Source organism: Rhipicephalus sanguineus, chromosome 1 (genome assembly GCF_013339695.2).
Source record: "Rhipicephalus sanguineus isolate Rsan-2018 chromosome 1, BIME_Rsan_1.4, whole genome shotgun sequence".
Classification (NCBI taxonomy): Eukaryota; Metazoa; Arthropoda; class Arachnida; order Ixodida; family Ixodidae; genus Rhipicephalus; species Rhipicephalus sanguineus.
Genome location: NC_051176.1, coordinates 264,046,387 through 264,063,302, shown reverse-complemented (window position 1 = coordinate 264,063,302; position 16,916 = coordinate 264,046,387). Strand labels below are relative to the sequence as shown.

General features: G+C 47.7%; 1 protein-coding gene across 1 annotated transcript in view; it reads left to right on the top strand.

The window, feature by feature from the left end:
• The first annotated feature begins 495 nt into the window (after window positions 1-495).
• LOC119382712 (LIM domain-binding protein 2) overlaps window positions 496-16,916 on the top strand; it is a 213,115-nt gene continuing 196,694 nt past the window's right edge. Inside the window, exon 1 of the mRNA XM_037650549.2 lies at window positions 496-709. The gene's annotated coding sequence lies outside the window, so the exon portion shown is untranslated. The remainder of the gene's footprint in view (window positions 710-16,916) is intronic.

Here is a 16,916-nt window from a genome sequence, read left to right as displayed (position 1 = left end):
GTTACATGAGTAAAAAAAAAAACTGCATTTTTTCCAGAGAAGACTCCAAATTCTGTGGGCTCCATTTGCAGGCTCAAAGGCTGCAAAAACAGCTCACGGATGCGATTGGCGGTATATTGAAAAATGCTGGGCATTCCTGGACCACGTCGGCGGCGGAGCGAGAATATTCGAGTGAGGGGCGCACGCCCGAAATCTGCGGCTTGAGTCGACGTGATCAAGCAGACGCGAGTTGAAAGGGAAAAATCGATATGTCTGTCCATCGCCCGACCACCGCCGGATCAACGCATAACGCCAGCGGGCCGTAGCCCATCCCAGCAGCAGCAGCAGCGGCGGCGGCCAGCCTGGGAACCAGCATGCGAAGAGGCGGCGGCAGCTGCCGCGCCGCGAGCGCATAAACTGGGCAGCTTTAGAAACTGGGGGGCTCGTCAGGTGCCGCCACCGCCGCTCCCAGCATGCCTCGCGCCTCACAATGGGGCTCCTATTCAAACACCAGTAGCGGCGGCAGTTTGGGCTACCGCTGGGCTTCGCCGCTGCGTCCGACTCGGCCCCTGCGCGAGGGCTGACTCACACTTCGCGCTGCTGCTTTGCATTCGCCCGACGCCTCGCGGACGCACGCCGCCGTGCTGTCAGTGCGCGCGAACGCCGGCAGTCTGCTTGACGGCCAGCTTCCCGCGTCAGCCTGCCGCTCGGATCGTCGGCCTGACTGCAGGTGAGTGTTGTGTGTGTGTGTGTGTGCACGCAGGGCTTCGTGTTGTGTAATCGCGCCCAAGTGTTTGGCGATCGGGCTGCACAAAGAGCGAACGCGCGCCGCCGATAGCAGCAGCCGCCGCTCGCACGCAGCCACCGCGATTTGGTGGCGTCGGTCGGCCGAGAAGCCAAGGCGCGCAGCGATAGCAGAAACGTGTGCGTGACGGCGGAAAAAAAAAATAGGGGGGGGGGGGGGTAGCGGCGAACTTGTCAACTTGTTTTGTCTTCTTTTTCACGGGAACCTGCGAGTGCCAGGTGGTGCGCGTTGTTTGGAAGGCCGGCACTTTTGTAAGGCGCGCTTTCTTGAGGGGGAGAGGAGGCATCCGACGCGCCTCGTACACACCGCGAAAGTTACCACCTGTCTGAATAGGCCGGCGTTGGGCTACGGCAGCGCTGCGAGAGAGCTGGAGCGTCCGTCTTTCGAACTCAGACGCTGTCGCGCTTTCGTGAGGCGTCTTTTGAGCGTCCACGAAAACTTTCTCAGGCTCCTACCTCAACTTGAGAAACTTTTCGTGGCGCGATGATTTTGCGGTGCGGCTGCCGCTTAAATATATTACATGTTCTCTACCTTCACCGACAGTTTCGTTAATATAAGACGATAGAGATGGTGATAACAGATGCCGATGTGGTATTCAGATGACCATTTCACGTGATTATGTCAGGCTGTCAGCACGTCCAAGTCCACCCGAGGTTGAGTATTCGCATTCTGCGAGCGTTTTCCTCACTTTACAAGGTGTGATCGAGATTTTTTGACGCTTAAGATCGCCGAGTTGCCTGCCCGCAAAAAGATTTCTAAAAGTTGTCGAATAGCTCCGAAAAGTAGTCAGTCTACCGAAAAGTTTACGCGTTTAGTAGTAACAGTGTTAACATATATGTGTTTTGGAACATAGCATCACTGTGAACTCTTGAAGTATCAATGGTGTCATCCGTATGCAGCGAAAACGTAAACAGTACAAGAGAAGCTTCCTGTTTGCGATTGCTCAGATGACAGCGCACAAGTGTATCCGCACTGCACGTTGAAATTTCAAGTCATCTTTAATTAGAGTGCAGCAGAATCACTTTGACTGTCAATGGTGACTTCGCAGTTCCACTGTGGCGGACTCAAAACAAGGAGTGCTTGCGCCATCGGGGACTTTGTAAAGTCGATGGCACGTCCGCCGTTGAAAACACTGAAGTTGTTTGGCATGTTAGGATTATTTATTTATTTGTAGTATTGATGTAGCAAAGTTGACATACACATGCGGAACCACATGCTCCGTGCCTCACACTTAATTGTTATGTAAACTTGTGCACGTATTTCATTGAACAGTTAACGGGCACGCGGCGTTACGGCATGATGATAAAAGAACGTAACATTGCAAAAACTCTCTGAGCAACTGCGCGGAAAAGAAACCGCAGTATCCCCTAACAGACAGGCGACAATAAAGTGATGTTATAAACTCACAGTCATTATGCGGAGGTTGAAAAGCTTACCAGAAGAAGCACGACCCCTCGTGTGTTGGATCACCCAAACCAAAGTGTTATACAGGGTGTCCCATCTAACTTTATGCCGAGATTACATAAACAACAACAGCATAAAAACTTGACTATGTGCGGTTATAAGACGTATACAGTGTTAGGTTATCACTCCTCTTCCACCACCAACACAGTTTTCGAGTACTATCTTACTTAAGTAAAGTACGAAAAAAAAAACAAACGCTTAGCTAACGTTATCTGGGACACCCTAGTTATATATGGGTCATTCCACGCCAAACGTCCCAGACATTGCGCTCGACCCTCTCCAATTGTATTGTAAAAAATTGTGGACGTTCATATCAGTGCACTATTTGCCCTCGGAAAGTATTTTTTGGAAAAAAAATTTTTCTTGTCTGTTACAGTGATTTGAATTTTGCCGTAGTGGGTGAAACATAGGTTGCGAAAAAATACTCTAAAAAATACAATACTTTACGGAACGCCTTAAATATCTGCTGTTTACATGAAAAGGAATGCCACTATCTTATTATCACCCATTGACGACCACTACTTTGTCCCAAGATGTGCTTTGTGGTGAAGCAATGCTGCAATTCTGCGCCCATTTTGATTATTTTTTAAAAATTCTACGAATATTACAGACAAAATAGGACTACATCACATGGCTGGATAGTTGGCAGTAAGCGTGTCAAAAAAGTATTGAAGTCGATGACCGAGTAGTTTCGAAGTGGAAGGGGCGCAAACATTGAAAAATGTGTGAAATGCTCCACGTTCAGGCACATGTAGAGTGGTGATGCAGTCCAAGTAAAAATGCACGCTTGGTCTCGTTGGGAAGAGTAAACAAAGGAGATTTATTTGTGAAAGTTTCATCGGAGTGTTTTTTGTTTTGGGCGAGAAACAAAAATTTATGTTGAGCGTTCGCGGCGTGCCTGGGCGCGGGCCCGTAAGTCCGCTTCACTGCGCCGCCACTGTTCCTTGGGGCAACGGAAGTATGCAGCGCCCACGCGGGTGGCACGATCGTGTGCTGCTGTGAGTTTTCACGTTTCAACACGCATTCTTCGGCTTTCCGCAGTGCCATTGACGAAGTGTCAGGGAAAACGAGTGATGGTTCGTTTAAAATATATTATTATATAATAAAAGTGGCTAACATGCACCGGGAATACACTTATAATTCTTTTTTATGGGCAGCTCGCTTGCACGTGACTCGCACCATTCGTGCCTCGGAGCCGAATGGTGCTACGTATTCTTACGCTCGGATCTTCGGCAGAGGTGAACTTTGCTCCGGTGATCGCGTCGCCGAGCGAGCACGCGGCACTCGAAGGTTCGTCTTTCGGCCGCATCCCTTGGCAGCGCGTAAGATAAATATTGCGAATGGTGAGTATACTGCTATCGTGTCATATTTTAGACGGAGAGCCTGTACAACGGAAACCGAAAGCGATAAGTATACAAAAGGACGAAGCCGCCTTTAAGGCCGCTTCGTCCTTTTAAATGTCTGTCGCCTTCGCTTAGTAATCGCAAGGCGATTACTAAGATGAAAGCATCGCATGCAGCGTGGCAGAAAGTTGAGTTCTCAGCAAGGTTTGAGTCTACAATCTCCCTCAAAGGTACGCGCACATTTCACCTTTTCCTTGCCATCACCACTGACCACTCTTAATCCCGGGCTCGCCACCTACTCAGCAACACAGGCATTTCAAGTGGCGAAGACCATACGTCGGCAACGGAAGTAAGAACTGCAACCTCCGCAGAGATCGAAAACACAACCCAAGCTCTGCGCCTGTCGTACGTGTGCATGCAGTGACGTGGCAATGAAATCGTGCTCTGCTCCGACTACTAACCGGCAGCCTTTAGTGCCCTTCCGAAACATTCTGCCACCCATATACACTGTTTGCAAGTTTTCAGCAACGTGAAAACTCACAGCAGCACGCGATCGTGCCACCCGCGTGGGCTCTGCATACTTCCGTTGCCCCAAGGAACAGTGGCGGCGCAGTGAAGCGGACTTACGGGCCCGCGCCCAGGCACGCCGCGAACGCTCAACATAAATTTTTGTTTCTCGCCCAAAACAAAAAACACTCCGATGAAACTATCACAAATAAATGTCCTTTGTTTACTCTTCCCAACGAGACCAAGCGTGCATTTTTACTTGGACTGCATCACCACTCTACATGTGCCTGAACGTGGAGCATTTCACACATTTTTCAATGTTTGCGCCCCTTCCACTTCGAAACTACTCGGTCATCGACTTCAATACTTTTTTGACACGCTTACTGCCAACTATCCAGCCATGTGATGTAGTCCTATTTTGTCTGTAATATTCGTAGAATTTCTAAAAAATAATCAAAATGGGCGCAGAATTGCAGCATTGCTTCACCACAAAGCACATCTTGGGACAAAGTAGTGGTCGTCAATGGGTGATAATAAGATAGTGGCATTCCTTTTCAAGTAAACAGCAGATATTTAAGGCGTTCCGTAAAGTACTGTATTTTTTAGAGTATTTTTTCGCAACCTATGTTTCACCCACTACGGCAAAATTCAGGTCACTGTAACAGACAAGAAAATTTTTTTTTCCAAAAAATACTTTCCGAGGGCAAATAGTGCACTGATATGAACGTCCACAATTTTTTACAATACAATTGGAGAGGGTCGAGCGCAATGTCTGGGACGTTTGGCGTGGAATGACCCATATATATTAGCTATGCGTCACTTATTGCATGAATTGAATATTGCCAGCGTTTCTTCGTTATACATAACTTGCAACTATACGTCACACCGCGGAACTCTGCGATATGGTTTCGCGGCATGCGCCGCCATTACCGAGCACATGGCAGCAGACGACACCGACTCAAGCTGTGCGGCTCTCGCATTTCCCGTCAACGCTGCACATCGCAACGGCGATTTGTGCAATATTTGGCTGCTGCACCAGAAGTGTAAATCAATATTAAAAAAAAAAAGACCACACGCGGGGACGTACTGTTTGCCAAACGTGATCACAGGCCCGTGCAACCGCACGAAAGAGCTGTCCGAGAAGCGGAGCACATGGCTTATGCGCACGTAAACAGGAAGGCCCTCAGACGTTGCACATCGTTTCTGTGTGCAGGTGTCACTTCATAACAGGCAAGTTATGCTTCCGAATCTCCTCACCTTTTTGCCGAGTGTATCGCCACGGAGTTATGCGCGAGGTCAATTTTTGTCGAAACATGAAGCACCGAAATGACAACAGCGATCGCGCCTTGTTTTTCTGGAGGCCCTCTTAGAACCCCGACTGGGCGCCAAACGTGTTATTCGGCCATGGTTTTATGCAGCAATCAGCGACGAAATCTGTGCAGTTTGAGCGCCGCAAAATGCAGGCGGCGAAGAGCGCTGCTGTAGGTGACTCGTGCGAAGTTGTTTCAACCATTACGTGCGACACCACTGACGACACTGCAGGCTGCATAATGTCCTGAACGATTCTCGTTCGTCATAAGCGCAAGGCAAATTGATCAAAACACGCGCACTACGCCGAACGATCCGCGCACGAACGTAAACACAGCGCGGTCACTGAGACATATGTGCTCGGTGATGGCGGACGGAAGACAGGAACTGACGTCACTTGCAAGTTATGTATTGAAACAGCCTAAATCTGTTTTCAAAAAGCCTGATGCGACTAAATTCGAAGCGGTCTGGATGCCTTGGATAAGCGCGATTTCCGTGTCAAGCACTACAGGAGACGGGTACATAAGAACGAAAATACTACGAAAAACTCTAGCGTATAGTCAGTAATCGGAACGCATAGCGCAGCATACGAGTGAGGACACAGCGCAGGCAGCTTTCTCGAGCCGTGTGAATAAACGCGTTGAATCTGTTATGCATGCGCAATCGGTATCATTCCTCGTGTACCGTTATACACCTGTTGATGAATATCAAACAGCGTGCCGCTCATTTCTCGCCGAACTTCGCAAGGGCTGGTGCCAATGTAAGTTGCGTTTCCACCCCAATATGACAATTGCCCGTGGTGATTTGTAGAACTTGGCCGATATTGGTTGATTAAAATTGCATGTGCTTTGTCAGGTTCGGTCGGAGCGGCTAGATTCGGCTCGTACGGCCTGGTGCATTTATGGTCTACCAAGAACCGACGCATCTTGGCTATGTTTCCTGGAGTTTAAAATGTATGGTGTCCTTTGGACCGCTACCCGCTCTACTGCCACCGTCTCCGTTGCTGCCAACATTACGCGTCTTCGTTATATGAAATGCGATGCCTTAGTGGTAGCGGAATGCTGTAACTTTCTGTATGTGGTTCTCGTCAAGTGATTCGTGAAGTTTGCAGTGAAACGTAGTCTCCTTGACAGTATCTTAGAGGTCGTGCGACCACCTTGGTCGCCAGTGTTCTAACACACTCAAGTTGCACAGCATATAGATTCGATAGCCGGTGTGAAAATCGGTCGCCAATCGCAATAGGTCTTGCAACCTCAGTCATTCACCAGTGTGAATGAGTGTTGAAGTCACCATGTTAACGAGCCCCAACACGTCCTCCTCACAACAGATGGTGTATTATGGTCTGCATCATCACGCCCGCGATTCAGCGGCTGTATACTTGGCGACGGTGGTGTCACTAAATCCCTGGAAAAGGAAATCATTCTCACTGGCGTTGGTTGGCCCATTGATAGCAGTGCCAAGGAGGTTATAGAAACGCCGATGTTGCGCTCAAGTGCGAATGAATGAGGAACATTTCCGATTTCCACCAAGGTGTTAGCTCAAACGGATAACGTTCTTTAGTTAATTTTTTTTTTCCCAGGGGCGGCACGAGAACATCAGTTTGGTTTTTTTTAGATTCGATACTTTTTCTTACATCGTTGAAATATTTTAATTTTACGATTATCTTCCAGTGGCCTGGTGCTCTTCGGCCTTTTCTGACCTCGCGCGGCGAACACCAAATCATTATCGTTATAGTCCACCGAGTTCGCTATATCATTGGGCGCAGTTACTGACAAAACGAATCCACAGATAATTTCGCAGTATTCATATACTGGGAAGTATATTGTAAGAAAAACTAACTGTGGTACAAGAGCCAGTAGTCATGTTGCTAACTTCATAGCGAATGGATCGTTCACTGTCTACTTTGCTCTCAAACGAAGCTTGAATCTTCATGTGAGCGATTCTTCTTAACTCTATAGAACAAGCTTAAGAAAAACAATCTCCGCCTGTCCGTGGGGTTCTCAAGGCATGCCGATTACTTGTGACGCATCTTCATGATGGTAACATAGCTTGAGCATGAGCTGTTTTTGCGGCGTGTACAGTCGCGCTCAGTACAACTTGCAACGTGGGAGCGCGTACCGTCACGAGCGCCAACATCACAGATGTCTCCCAGTAGTCCTTGTTTCTTCAACTGAACACTGTTCTCTCATTTGGGGTTGATCCCAGGTAAGAAAATGTCGTTTACTTGTGGAAATGAGGGCAAGTTGAAGCCGTACGCATCCTTTAAGCTCCTGAAGCCACGCCGTCCCGTGTTGCAAGTCATATTGAGCGCGACTGTACGCACAGTGCTTACGGATTGAAACGCGACGCGATTTTCTTTTGATGTAACGACTGATATGCGCAGCCGCTCCAGATAACCGCGTCATGCAGCTACGAGTCGGACCGCTAAAGGTAATGTTGGCTCTGATGCGTTCGAAGGAAGGAAGGAAAATAACTTTATTGGATCCTGCAGAACGCGACTGAGTCGCGCACCCGGCTCAGTCCCACGTAGGAGTCCAAATTACGCCGATGTGGCACGAACTGAAGACGGTAGAAACGAAAGTACGTGCGTTACTTCGCCCTTAATTGTCGCGTTTCACTCCGTGAGCACTGCGCACAGATGCTTCATATAAACTGTAGAATTGTCTTTGTATGGAGCCAGATTCAAAGCTTTTGACGCTCACAGCGATGAGTTGGAGTGCTATAGAGATAGGGAAGGATAACACGAAGCTTATGGAGACAGAGAAAAATTTACATAGAGTCGGCTCACAGTGCGCAAGTTCTGAAGTTTAAAGGTGTTTAGCAGCTGTCTTTAGCATCGAGAACGGTGTTCTTCAGATCAGACAGCACCCTCCTTCCTTTTCTTCCCGTCTTCTCTCTACCTCACGATTTGTTTACCCTTAAGACAAGTTCACAGTTACATTATTCACAATCATCCTCAATTATTGTCGAACCAGCTGAGTGCCGATGAATGCTACAAACTTCATATATATATATATATATATATATATATATATATATATATAACGAGAGCAACAAGCTTCGCCCTAAACAGGTGTCTCGCGGCCCGTCGACGACATCGTGCTTGTCACGCTCCCCACGACTCTATGGGGACCATCATTACGGCCCTGCGCGTTGGCCTTTCACTGCGTCTGAAAGATGCGGCTGGGAAGCCACATAACGCAGTGAATGTCCCTTAGCGCTATTCAGGTCTGTGCGTGCGCGTGGGCTATATATGTAAATCCCTCTGAAGAACGACCCCTATAGCTGTTTCATTGCGTGATAGTAGACACATGCTTCTTTCTCTCTCTCGCGCGATATGTATATATATATATATATATATATATATATATATATATATATATATATATATATATACGCAGCGCTTCATAAAAACTGTTTATTCGTGAACGTTTCGGTCTGAGACCGCCCTTTCTCAAGACAATATTTACGAGGTTCCGATGCGTTTTTATAGCATCGTCACTTCAAGGAGAGCGGTAGTGGTCGTGGAAAAGAAAAGACGCTAATTTCCGCAGCCCTTGAGGGAGCACGGCGCAACGTCAAGTAGAGCCAGAAGCAACGCGGCAAGAAACCTGCACGTGCACATATACACAGAACATTTGTTCTCTGAAGAATGAATAACGATGGGAGACAACGACAAGCACACCAGTACAGACTTTTCGCGCATTGACAAACCGCACCTCGCCGCCCAACCTCTCTTCATTTGTCCGTCGAAGTGGTAGGTTTGACAAGAAAGGATCGATCGAGAAGAGAGAACCACGAGGAACGTTTATGGAGGAAATGTACGCTTTCAAGAGTTAACAAGGGTGCGAGAAAAGCTAGCAGAAGAGTTGTCATGTTGCTGAGGGAGTAAGGTAAACAGGAAGGGTCGTTGAAACCAAAATAGATACTATCTCCGGACTGCAGCTCAGCACGTACTATTCGGCAGAGACATCGCTTTCTTGGGATGTGCCGGCTGGTCGACCCTTTCAATTACTCAAATGTAGGGGCAGCGACATTGTAGTAGGGGGGTTTTGAATGTTAACCTGCTCACACGGGTGCTGCATGCCCGTTGCATGCTCCTGTCGACATCCATGAGAGAGAGAGAGAGCGCCAATTAAAACTATCTAGAGTGGGGATTTTCAAGGGCGTGTATAGAAGACAATATTCCCGGACTGAAATTTAGTCCAGCCTTCAATGTAATTCATTGATAGATAATACATGACTCGCGCTGTTCGCGCTTTCAAAGCGTAAGCTTGAGGAAATCAAACGGGTAGTTTTCGGAATTTATATGTAGGGACAGAGGTAGATCCGGGAGCAAACGAACATGTATGCGATGGTTGTTAAAGAGGGTGCGGAAGGCCGTGTCAGTGGGACCGATGTGTTGAATACTGCATCTCCACACTCCAGAAGGTAGATTGCATTGGATGTGTTGCAAATAAGATTCGAATAAATCGAATATCTGAAATTAAAATTTGTGCTTTCAGTCTCGGTGATGGCCTTGCTGTATGTCTTTGCATACCTTGCAACGAGCCTTGCCGCATGGTTGACATCTACTTATGGGTGTATTTTTAGTTCTGGAATGCGCAGGATAGTCCTTAATGTTTTTGGGTCGTCTGTGTACGACTCGCGGAGCGGCAGGGAAGAGTCTTTATAGCCGTTCACTGTGTATATGATGTGAAAGTGCCTCCTCTGAATTTTGTTTACTTTTGGGGGTTACTTTCAAACGTTAGAACAAGGTTGCTTTGCCCTTATTGGTGTGTGTGTGTGTGGATATATATATATATATATATATATATATATATATATATATATATATATATATATATATATATATATATATATATATATATATATATGTGAAGGAAAGCTATGATTTTTCAAGGGCTCGTTTATCTTTGTTAGACACAATATTAATGAGAAGTAACAGACAATAACGCCAAGGAAAGTTTCCTTGGCGTTATTGTCTGTTACTTCTCATTAATATATATATATATATATATATATATATACACACACACACACACGCAGTACGTCTTTAAGGCGGGCCGTGCTGTCGGGCCTTGAAAGACACTGCGAACAGCCAAGCAAGAGCCCGCGCTCTTGCTTGCCTGGCTCTGTGGCCCTGCTTTTGTGCGATCGTGGTTTCGGAGGGCTTCTCATGAAATGAAACCTCCTGCTTGAGGAGAAAAGCGTCAGAACAGAAATTCCTTCGCGCTTTCACTCTACGCGCTCTCGGAATCGCGTTTTCACGTGCCTTTGTGATCTCCAAGAAGTCGGCCGCACTACCCGCTTTAAGGCATGGCAAATGTATACAAAGGTGGGGTGCACCATAAGCAAGCACATGGCACCTTGGACAAAAATGAAATGGTGCTCCGCGCAACAGGCTAGCCCGTATTGCATGTAGTGACGCAAATATACCTTACATTATAATATACACACAATATTTAGATGGCCTGGACATTAAAGGCCCCTAAATCAGTCCGAGTTCGAAGACGAGAGATTGGTTTCTTTCTCGCCTTCGCTACTGCGCCTAGAGGCAATATCATATCCTCCTCGCCATTTCTATGGAGGACACGTGGAAAATGTCAGTATACTAAACGTCGAGCCTTCTCAGAATTTCTCGCTTTTCGGCTGCGCGCCGTTGTGTTCACTTGCGCAACGGAGCACGCACTAAACGAAGTGAAATCAGTTGATCGCGCACGATAGCCAAGCGAGAGAAGTCTGAACGGGGCGTGCGACTGCATCACGAAACGTGGTATACACAACCGACACCCCTCGTATACAGGCAAATCGAGAGCTTAAACCCTAGTGACGTCACGCGAATCGCCTGCTGGTGTCACGTGAGTCACCTGCTGGTGTCACGAAGTGACACCAGCAGATGATTGACCTGCCGCGGCGGTCGCATTTCGATGGAAACGGAATGCTTGATGCCCGCGTACTGTGTGATGTCAGTGCACTATAGAACCCCAGGTTGTAGAAATTACCTGGAGCCCTTTACTATGGCGCCTCTCATAGCCTGAGTCGCTTTGGGACGTTAAAGCCCATCAACAAACCAACCATAACTGCAATGCATTGAGAGTAAGGATGCTGTGAAGCTTTTACGGACACCATCCGTGTGCTCGACTATATAGAGTCGAACCTCGGACTGTCGCCATTTCACGGCCTAATGCCGACTGTGCTTTCTTTTTCTTCTCCCCTTTCTTCTGCATATCGGTGACGTCCACGCAGACGAGAGCAGGCAGTCATCCGCTTCGAAAGACGGCTGTGTTCGCTGTCTCCGAGCGGACGAGTTGTACTCGTATATCGTTGTGATTTCGGCATAACAGCTTGTTTTTGTGTACAGATATCCTTCTGCACGCAGCTTGCCCAGCTAGGCGATATATTTTCCAGAAGATGTCGTTTATTGGCAGCTCCGCGGCCGCAGTGGTGGTGTCTCACAATCCCTTACCTCATCTAAAATAAAGTATCTCACATGCGAAGAAAGGACACTAGAAATGAAGAAACAAATAAAGAGACGTAACATCACGACCCAGCATATAAAGGATGATTGCGCCATTACATTTTAAAGCTGTGAGATGCTGGATCGGTGGGTGAGTTCATTGTAGGAATTATTATCCTCCGATTCTGTCCACTTATAATCTTCCGTACCGCCGAGTGACCCATACCACAGATTGCGGGGGAGTTGCGAGTTGGCGATGAGCGGCAAAGGTATTGTAGAAGAAAGGAAATTGAAAAATACTGGCACGGGCCCTCTATTGTCGCAAGGAATGGAGCGTCGCGCAGTGCGACGAATAAGTAAGGCTTCCAAAAGCTCGATGTGCAATTGGTGTGCACTACAGGGTGACATTTATTCTCGAAGTCTATATATAACCTCGCATGCACTATGATGCGCTGGTAGCAGCGATGTGCGCTAATTACTGTAGGCTTCCAGACGTTCGCACAGTGTCGTTGAACCATCGGTCTTCATTGCTTGAAGCGCCGTTACGATATCATCTACCTGATAAATACAAATAATTAACCTCTTATCATTATATAAGTATACTAATTGATTATTTGGAAATTGTAGGTGCGATGTTTTTTTTTATCTCGGGCGATCTGTAACGACATCACTGAGATTTCGTTCTTCTTTTGTACGGCATCTCACTTATTGACGTTTCGTTCTTCAGGGGCACTTTTTTTTTACGACATATTGCGCAGTTAGGCGCCTAGAACTATCTTACGCGACCACGTTGTCACAGATTCGCTCAACACGCAGTGTGACTGTATAGCGCATGAGAAAGTTGAACGTTTACGGAAGAGTCCTCCATCCGCCAAAGCAATATTGCACGCCTCTTGAAGCGTATCGGCTCTACTGCGTTTTGTTGGGATGGGAGCCCTCACATCCCCCTTCGGCGTACTCTCGATATTCACGGCATTACGCCGATCAATGGGTAACTACAGCTCTTGCTCCAAACTCTATGAAGTTGAACTGATAGTTACGCTCAATTCCTGGGTTAGTGCTCTCTGATGACAACGCTACAAGAGATCTTTAGCTGCCAGAGTCAATTGGCGCAGTAAATCAAACGGCCTAAACGGCACTGCGATCGTCTGGTTTGTACGCCTCGCGACGTCCTTATAGCTGCTCGTATACAGTTATGCTCGTACATCCTTCCGCTGACGCTCCTCTCTGTCGCGTCCTTTCCTTTGGGGGAAGCGCCCTAATGGACGTGGTGATTTCGCGTCGGCGTTGCCGCTGGCCTTTCTCTGCCGGCTGGCAGAGCGATCGGCGCTTTTCCGGGCGCAGCGTAGCGGCGGATAATCCGTTCAGCTATGCAGCGTGGGCGGCGATCAAGCGAAGGGCGCCGCCGCGCTGCTCTGCAGAAGCACCGATCTGCGACAAGTACCGCCAGCTGCACAAAGTAATCGCCACTGCATTCTGTCGCTAATGCTCTGGCAGCACAGAGTATATGTTGAAAAAAGGAAAACGTGTTCAGGATAGCGCTGTGCCAAGTTCTCATTAATTCTTGGCATGTGTGTTATAGCGCTCCGTAGAAAATGATGTACCGCCTGTAACCTGTTCGACAACAACGGTGTCGAGAACAGGCCTGTGCACACGGCGATTCAGGGCAGTTGACTTATGTCGCTGTAGCTTACGACGATATGCTGAAGCCCGTTATTCAGCAGCCCGACCGCAGTGCACTTTACGTTCGTTAATTGGTGACTTCCTTGACTGTTATCATCGGCACTGTGTAACCCACTGCTGCTTAATTAAGTGATGACGTCGGCGTGTTACATGCAGCTTCTCTCGCCCTTTCGCCTTATGTATTATACTGGGTGTACTTCAGCGTCCGCTTTCCTCAGGCGCCCAAGTTGGAAGACTGCTTTCCTTCAAATGATCAGTGTCAGGGCAAAGAGTTAAAGCACAGCGTTCGTCTAACATGCTGCACATCATATGCCTTTTTTTTGTGCTTTTCGGTCTGAAATTAACGCAGCAGGCACTAAAACATATTAGTTTTTAACGCAAATACTGCATATTGTTGGGGCCCAGTGTCTTAGTGCGACCGGGTACCAAGCTGTGCAGCGGGGCCTCGATGACGGAGGAAGCCAGGGGTGAGGGGTTGAATAAATATGAACGGCAGGAGTGCACACCTGGGCTGGTTGGTACATCATTACCGTCCCGTGTCTAGCGCTGTTTGCTCCCGTTGGAAGAAAGATTAATTTATTTACACTATGTAATAAGGTTAATGGCGCTTCTGATAATAATAATATATGATAATAATAATTTTGTAATATAAGAACCGCCATGGCCTGATATTAGAAAAGCATGGTGAGGCTTGAACAGAGTAACTATCATGACACGTCAGTTCTGATCTGCGTGATCCCCCAGCAATCTTCTATGACGATGATGATGAGCTGTGGCTGTATACCCTTTGGATTGGGTGGACGCATGGCTGCGTCCTAGCCGAAGGAAAGAGGGAAAGGACAAGAGGAAGAGGAAAGCAGTAGGGGGGGGGGGATTCGCTGTCAATGTCGCACGAGTGTGCACCACATTCAGAGCCGGACCTTCACAACCGATACTGCATCGTTGCGCTGATTCTCCTCCGCCAGCGGAAGCGTTTGCCCTCACTCGGTCGTGGTGACATTACTAACTACGCAGGACACATCGGCGCGTCAAGTGTCTCCCTTTTGTACACCTTTTCAACGAAGGCTGCCTGGGTGCGGCCGTAATCCACTCTGGAGGAGGGGGGTGGGGTGGTGTAAGTATGCGTGACCCCCCAAAAATGCACTGCGCGATTTTGCGATTTTGCTGCTTCTATACTCGCTAGGCTGTGTGTTCTGGCGCTACTGTCGCATCATCTCGAAAACTGAATTTCCGGGTGCCTATGGCGACTGACGATTGGGGCTGCTCAAATGATTCTATATAAACCTCAGCACCGCTAGACCCGTATGGCTAGTCAGCGCGAACACTCGCTGCTCTCGATATGAGTGGACCGTATCGGAAAGCGCCCGCATATGGCAAAGAGATTTGTACGAATGGGGTAATTATCTGCCTCACGCGTGTGCGCGTCGTCGTTGTATTTGAGCTTGCCAGCATTGTCGTTAACAGGGATGCATACTGCATTAGTAGCGTTTCTCTCAACGGAGGAAACAAGTTATTATATTAGCCGGGGTCCCGAGACGATGTGGCCAGGACCGTCCGTTAATAACATCTCATGCTTGCGAATGATCACCCTACTGAAACGTTCCGTATGCCATTCCAATAATTCCGTATGTTTCCGTAAGAACTTTACGGAAATATACGGAAAATACACGGAACACATATGGATTCCGTATGAAAACATATGGAATTATTGGAATGGCATACGGAACGTTTCAATAGGGCAGTGACGATATAACTATTCTAACGTAACAAATGAAATATAAACGGAAAGGGCGCCAATATCCGTTGAGCAAAGTACCGCGCAAATCAATCGAACGTAGCCTGCTTTACTATAGTCAGAGCGCGATGTATCGCGCGCACGCGATCGTCCATTCGCTCTATCACAGCACACAAGAGGTCTGTGCAGTTACTCATACGCACACGAAAAGAAAATTTGGAGGACGCTTCGCCTTCAAGAGTGCAACGCGATAGCGTTATCGGGCCCCGTTTGCATCGCCTTCTTATTCGCTTGTCATGCTTCGCTTCTCGGGGGACACCTCAACCGCGCCGCAAGGAAAGGAACGTCTGCGCGCGTAACATTGGCCGTTTCAAACTATCCTAGAATGCCTTGTGCAAGTACAGTTGCGAAGTGCCCAGTGTACGCCATAATTCACGATTTTGCGAAGTAGCGAAGTACCCGCTGCGTTGCTGTAAGGCAACACGCGCACCTATGTTACTGCACACTTTGTTAATGCTGCGGACGATGATGGGGGTGGTGATGATGAATTATAGCTGAGCTATTTGTAATGTGTTGGCAGCTTTCAACCGCCAGCTCGTTGCGCAGGTCACATGGTGTGACGCCTGGTGCGATTCTCCGCTTCTGTCACGCGATATTACGTCTATTAACGTGACGTCCAACACTGGCGTAATATACTTGACTGCAGAATACCTTGGTTGGATTGCTGCTCGAACCCTGATTTTTATTCTTTGCATCAATCGGGATGTTTGGCTCATGGACAACGACGCCGACACCGGATTTTCCGCAACACAGGCTATCGCGTTAAAAACAACGAAGGTGGTTTCACACGGCGCCGGGCAGATCACGCCACTATAGGCATCACGTGTGCATATTCCAAAGAAACAGGAAAAGCTCACGTGGGCGTGCACGAAGACAGATTCTGAGCACATTCGCAACATATCGGGAAAAATAAGAGAAACCAAAACTTCAATTTCTTTCATAAATTTTTTGCTCGCAGCTATCTGAAGCAGTAAATGAAGAAAGAGAAAACGTAGCGGAGGTTAACTGTAATGTTTAGTTGAAATGCATGAATCGCATATAACGGTGGAAATTGAAGCGGGCGAAAAAACACCTTGTCGCACATGGGAGCCGAAGCCACGGAACTGGGTGCGCGGTGCTTTACCATTACTTGTAGGAGTACTGACACGAATTTTAAATATTTTCGGCTTGTTGCTCTAAATAAAAACGCGGGTGTTGAGAACCCTAAAAAGAGTGCCGTAGTCTTGGGCAGGCATCGAATATTTTTTTAATACCATTACTTCTAAAAAGTACCTAAGCACAAGTCTGACGTCACGGGAAGACGGCAACTCGCGACATACTAGCAGCAGCTCTGTCATTTGTGGTCACTTGCACGTGATTCACGTAAACAACGCTGAGTGAATTGTCGTCCAGCGACTCCGACGGCGATTTCTGCGATTTAGGCTGCATACAGGACGCAGAGCTCGCACGCTCAGTTTAACTGTGTTGACTCGTCGTGATAATGTTCATTGCGGTGGGCTGGCCTGCAGATGCTGGGCGACGGAAGCTTTAAAGTCAAAGTGGAATATTTTATACGTGTTGTCTGGCTCCGAT